The following is a 6,236-nucleotide window of genomic DNA, read 5'->3' as shown; positions in this document are numbered from 1 at the left end:
TCTGGGGGCTTTCATTGGGCCGGGAACCTGGGACGTACCTGCCAGGTGGCAGGCCGCGTCCCGAGAAGCACTTTCTGGTCAACATGCCCAACGTCCAGCGACTGCTCCCAAAGCAAAGGAGCCAGGACCCAAAGACCTAGCTGGCCTGAAGGGGCCCCAGGGGGCCCCAAAGCAGCCCCTCTCCATTTGGCTCTGGGGGCTTTCGTTGGGCCGGGAACCTGGGAGGTACCTGCCAGGTGGCAGGCCGTGGCCCGAGAAGCACTCTCCGGTCAACATGCCCATCGTCCAGCGACTGCTCCCAAAGCGAAGGAGCCAGGACCCAAAGACCTAGCTGGCCTGAAGGGGCCCCAGGGGGCCCCCAAGCAGCCCCTCTCCATTTGGGTCTGGGGGCTTTCGTTGGGCCGGGAACCTGGGAGGTACCTGCCAGGTTGCAGGCCGCGGCCCGAGAAACACTCTCCGGCCAACATGCCCAACGTCCAGCGACTGCTCCCAAAGCGAAGGAGCCAGGACCCAAAGACCTAGCTGGCCTGAAGGGGCCCCAGGGGGCCCCCAAGCAGCCCCTCTCCATTTGGGTCTGGGGGCTTTCGTTGGGCCGGGAACCTAGGAGGTACCTGCCAGGTTGCAGGCCGCGGCCCGAGAAGCACTCTCCGGCCAACATGCCCAACATCCAGCGACTGCTCCCAAAGGGAAAGGAGCCAGGACCCAAAGACCTAGCTGGCCTGAAGGGGCCCCAGGGGGCCCCCAAGCAGCCCCTCTCCATTTGGGTCTGGGGGCTTTCGTTGGGCCGGGAACCTGGGAGGTACCTGCCAGGTGGCAGGCCGCGGCCCGAGAAGCACTCTCCGGCCAACATGCCCAACGTCCAGCGACTGCTCCCAAAGGGAAGGAGCCAGGACCCATAGAACTAGCTGGCCTGAAGGGGCCCCAGGGGGCCCCCAAGCAGCCCCTCTCCATTTGGCTCTGGGGGCTTTCGTTGGGCCGGGAACCTGGGAGGTACCTGCCAGGTTGCAGTCCGCGGCCCGAGAAGCTCTCTCCGGCCAACATGCCCAACGTCCTGCGACTGCTCCCAAAGCGAAGGAGCCAGGACCCAAAGACCTAGCTGGCCTGAAGGGGCCCCAGGGGGCCCCCAAGCAGCCCCTCTCCATTTGGGTCTGGGGGCTTTCGTTGGGCCGGGAACCTGGGAGGTACCTGCCAGGTGGCAGGCCGCGGCCCGAGAAGCACTCTCCCGTCAACATTCCAAAGGTCCAGCGACTGCTCCCAAAGCGAAGGAGCCACGACCCAAAGACCTAGCTGGCCTGAAGGGGCCCCAGGGGGCCCCCAAGCAGCCCCTCTCCATTTGGCTCTGGGGGCTTTCGTTGGGCCGGGAACCTGGGAGGTACCTGCCAGGTTGCAGGTCGCGGCCCGAGAAGCACTCTCCGGCCAACGTGCCAAACGTCCAGCGACTGCTCCCAAAGCGAAGGAGCCAGGACCCAAAGACCTAGCTGGCCTGAAGGGGCCCCAGGGGGCCCCCAAGCAGCCCCTCTCCATTTGGGTCTGGGGGCTTTCGTTGGGCCGGGAACCTGGGAGGTACCTGCCAGGTGGCAGGCCGCGGCCCGAGAAGTACTCTCTGGTCAACATGCCCAACGTCCAGCGACTGCTCCCAAAGCGAAGGAGCCAGGACCCAAAGACCTAGCTGGCCTGAAGGGGCCCCAGGGGGCCCCCAAGCAGCCCCTCTCCATTTGGGTCTGGGGACTTTCGTTGGGCCGGGAACCTGGGAGGTACCTGCCAGGTGGCAGGCCGCGGCCCGAGAAGCACTCTCCGGTCAACATGCCCAACGTCCAGCGACTGCTCCCAAAGCGAAGGAGCCAGGACCCAAAGACCTAGCTGGCCTGAAGGGGCCCCAGGGGGCCCCCAAGCAGCCCCTCTCCATTTGGGTCTGGGGGCTTTCGTTGGGCCGGGAACCTGGGAGGTACCTGCTAGGTGGCAGGCCGCGGCCCGAGAAGCACTCTCCGGCCAACATGCCCAACGTCCAGCGACTGCTCCCAAAGCAAAGGAGCAAGGACCCAAAGACCTAGCTGGCCTGAAGGGGCCCCAGGGGGCCCCCAAGCAGCCCCTCTCCATTTGGGTCTGGGGGCTTTCGTTGGGCCGGGAACCTGGGAGGTACCTGCCAGGTGGCAGGCCGCGGCCCGAGAAGCACTCTCCGGCCATCATGCCAAACGTCCAGCGACTGCTCCCAAAGCGAAGGAGCCAGGACCCAAAGACCTAGCTGGCCTGAAGGGGCCCCTTGGGGCCCCCAAGCAGCCCCTCTCCATTTGGGTCTGGGGGCTTTCGTTGGGCCGGGAACCTGGGAGGTACCTGCGAGGTGGCAGGCCGCGGCCCGGGAAGCACTCTCCGGCCAACATGCCCAACGTCCAGCGACTGCTCCCAAAGCGAAGGAGCCAGGACCCAAAGACCTAGCTGGCCTGAAGGGGCCCCAGGGGGCCCCCAAGCAGCCCCTCTCCATTTGGGTCTGGGGGCTTTCGTTGGGCCGGGAACCTGGGAGGTACCTGCCAGGTTGCAGGCCGCGGCCCAAGAAGCACTCTCCAGCCAACATGCCCAACGTCCAGCGACTGCTCCCAAAGCGAAGGAGCCAGGACCCAAAGACCTAGCTGGCCTGAAGGGGCCCCAGGGGGCCCCCAAGCAGCCCCTCTCCATTTGGGTCTGGGGGCTTTCGTTGGGCCGGGAACCTGGGAGGTACCTGCCAGGTTGCAGGCCGCGGCCCGAGAAGCACTCTCCGGCCATCATGCCAAACGTCCAGCGACTGCTCCCAAAGCAAAGGAGCCAGGACCCAAAGACCTAGCTGGCCTGAAGGGGCCCCAGGGGGCCCCCAAGCAGCCCCTCTCCATTTGGGTCTGGGGGCTTTCGTTGGGCCGGGAACCTGGGAGGTACCTGCCAGGTGGCAGGCCGCGGCCCGAGAAGCACTCTCCGGCCAACATGCCAAACGTCCAGCGACTGCTCCCAAAGCGAAGGAGCCAGGACCCAAAGACCTAGCTGGCCTGAAGGGGCCCCAGGGGGCCCCCAAGCAGCCCCTCTCCATTTGGGTCTGGGGGCTTTCATTGGGCCGGGAACCTGGGAGGTACCTGCCAGGTTGCAGGTCGCGGCCCGAGAAGCACTCTCTGGCCAACATGCCCAACATCCAGCGACTGCTCCCAAAGCGAAGGAGCCAGGACCCAAAGACCTAGCTGGCCTGAAGGGGCCCCAGGGGGCCCCCAAGCAGCCCCTCTCCATTTGGGTCTGGGGGCTTTCGTTGGTCCGGGAACCTGGAAGGTACCTGCCAGGTGGCAGGCTGTGGCCCGAGAAGCACTCTCCGGCCAACATGCCAAAGGTCCAGCGACTGCTCCCAAAGCGAAGGAGCCAGCACCCAAAGACCTAGCTGGCCTGAAGGGGCCCCAGGGGGCCCCCAAGCAGCCCCTCTCCATTTGGGTCTGGGGGCTTTCATTGGGCCGGGAACCTTGGAGGTACCTGCCATGTTGCAGGCCGCGGCCCGAGAAGCCCTCTCTGGCCAACATGCCCAACATCCAGCGACTGCTCCCAAAGCGAAGGAGCCAGGACCCAAAGACCTAGCTGGCCTGAAGGGGCCCCAGGGGGCCCCCAAGCAGCCCCTCTCCATTTGGGTCTGGGGGCTTTCGTTGGGCCGGGAACCTGGAAGGTACCTGCCAGGTGGCAGGCCGCGGCCCGAGAAGCACTCTCCGGCCAACATGCCAAAGGTCCAGCGACTGCTCCCAAAGCGAAGGAGCCAGGACCCAAAGACCTAGCTGGCCTGAAGGGGCCCCAGGGGGCCCCCAAGCAGCGCCTCTCCATTTGGCTCTGGGGGCTTTCGTTGGGCCGGGAACCTGGGAGGTACCTGCCAGGTTGCAGGTCGCGGCCCGAGAAGCACTCTCCGGCCAACATGCCAAACGTGGAGCGACTGCTCCCAAAGCGAAGGAGCCAGGACCCAAAGACCTAGCTGTCCTGAAGGGGCCCCAGGGGGCCCCCAAGCAGCCCCTCTCCATTTGGGTCTGGGGGCTTTCGTTGGGCCGGGAACCTGGGAGGTACCTGCCAGGTTGCAGGCCGCGGCCCGAGAAGCACTCTCCGGCCAACATGCCAAACGTCCAGCGACTGCTCCCAAAGCGAAGGAGCCAGGACCCAAAGACCTAGCTGGCCTGAAGGGGCCCAAAGGGGCCCCCAAGCAGCCCCTCTCCATTTGGCTCTGGGGGCTTTCGTTGGGCCGGGAACCTGGGAGGTACCTGCCAGGTTGCAGGTCGCGGCCCGAGAAGCACTCTCCGGCCAACATGCCAAACGTCCAGCGACTGCTCCCAAAGCGAAGGAGCCACGACCCAAAGACCTAGCTGGCCTGAAGGAGCCCCAGGGGGCCCCAAAGCAGCCCCTCTCCATTTGGGTCTGGGGACTTTCGTTGGGCCGGGAACCTGGGAGGTACCTGCCAGGTTGCAGGTCGCGGCCCGAGAAGCACTCTCCGGCCAACATGCCCAACGTCCAGAGACTGCTCACAAAGCGAAGGAGCCAGGACCCAAAGACCTAGCTGGCCTGAAGGGGCCCCAGGGGGCCCCCAAGCAGCCCCTCTCCATTTGGGTCTGGGGGCTTTCCTTGGGCCGGGAACCTGGGATGTACCTGCCAGGTTGCAGGCCGCGGCCCGAGAAGCACTCTCCGGCCAACATGCCAAACGTCCAGCGACTGCTCCCAAAGCGAAGGAGCCAGGACCCAAAGACCTAGCTGGCCTGAAGGGGCCCCAGGGGGCCCCCAAGCAGTCCCTCTCCATTTGGGGCTGGGGGCTTTCGTTGGGCTGGGAACCTGGGAGGTACCTGCCAGGTTGCAGGTCGCGGCCCGAGAAGCACTCTCCGGCCAACATGCCAAACGTCCAGCGACTGCTCCCAAAGCGAAGGAGCCAGGACCCAAAAACCTAGCTGGCCTGAAGGAGCCCCAGGGGGCCCCCAAGCAGCCCCTCTCCATTTGGGTCTGGGGGCTTTCGTTGGGCCGGGAACCTGGGAGGTACCTGCCAGGTTGCAGGTCGCGGCCCGAGAAGCACTCTCCGGCCAACATGCCCAACGTCCAGCGACTGCTCCCAAAGCGAAGGAGCCAGGACCCAAAGACCCAGCTGGCCTGAAGGGGCCCCAGGGGGCCCCCAAGCAGCCCCTCTCCATTTGGGTCTGGGGGCTTTCCTTGGGCCGGGAACCTGGGAGGTACCTGTCAGGTTGCAGGTCGCGGCCCGAGAAGCACTCTCCGGCCAACATGCCAAAAGTCCAGCGACTGCTCCCAAAGCGAAGGAGCCAGGACCCAAAGATATAGCTGGCCTGAAGGGGCCCCAGGGGGCCCCCAAGCAGCCCCTCTCCATTTGGGTCTGGGGGCTTTCGTTGGGCCGGGATCCTGGGAGGTACCTGCCAGGTTGCAGGTCGCGGCCCATGAAGCACTCTACGGCCAACATGCCAAACGTCTAGCGACTGCTCCCAAAGCGTAGGAGCCAGGACCCAAAGACCTAGCTGGCCTGAAGGGGCCCCAGGGGGCCCCGAAGCAGCCCCTCTCCATTTGGGTCTGGGGGCTTTCCTTGGACCGGGAACCTGGGAGGTACCTGCCAGGTTGCAGGTCGCGGCCCGAGAAGCACTCTCCGGTCAACATGCCAAAAGTCCAGCGACTGCTCCCAAAGCGAAGGAGCCAGGACCCAAAGACCTAGCTGGCCTGAAGGGGCCCCAGGGGGCCCCCAAGCAGACCCTCTCCATTTGGGTCTGGGGGCTTTCGTTGGGCCGGGAACCTGGGAGGTACCTGCCAGGTTGCAGGTCGTGTCCTGAGAAGCACTCTCCGGCCAACATGCCCAACGTCCAGCGACTGCTCCCAAAGAGAAGGAGCCAGGACCCAAAGACCTAGCTGGCCTGAAGGGGCCCCAGGGGGCCCCCAAGCAGCCCCTCTCCATTTGGGTCTGGGGGCTTTCGTTGGGCCAGGAACCTGGGAGGTACCTGCCAGGTTGCAGGTCGCGGCCCGAGAAGCACTCTCCGGCCAACATGCCAAACGTCCAGCGACTGCTCCCAAAGCGAAGGAGCCAGGACCCAAAGACCTAGCTGGCTTGAAGGGGTCCCAGGGGGCCCCCAAGCAGCCCCTTTCCATTTGGGTCTGGGGACTTTCGTTGGGCCGGGAACCTGGGAGGTACCTGCCAGGTTGCAGGTCGCGGCCCGAGAAGCACTCTCCGGCCAACATGCCAAACGTCCAGCGAATGCTCCCAAAGCGAAGGAGCC

Source organism: Gallinula chloropus (genome assembly GCF_964237585.1).
Source record: "Gallinula chloropus genome assembly, contig: HAP1_SCAFFOLD_302, whole genome shotgun sequence".
NCBI lineage: Eukaryota > Metazoa > Chordata > Aves > Gruiformes > Rallidae > Gallinula > Gallinula chloropus.
Note: the sequence above shows the minus strand (reverse complement) of the source record.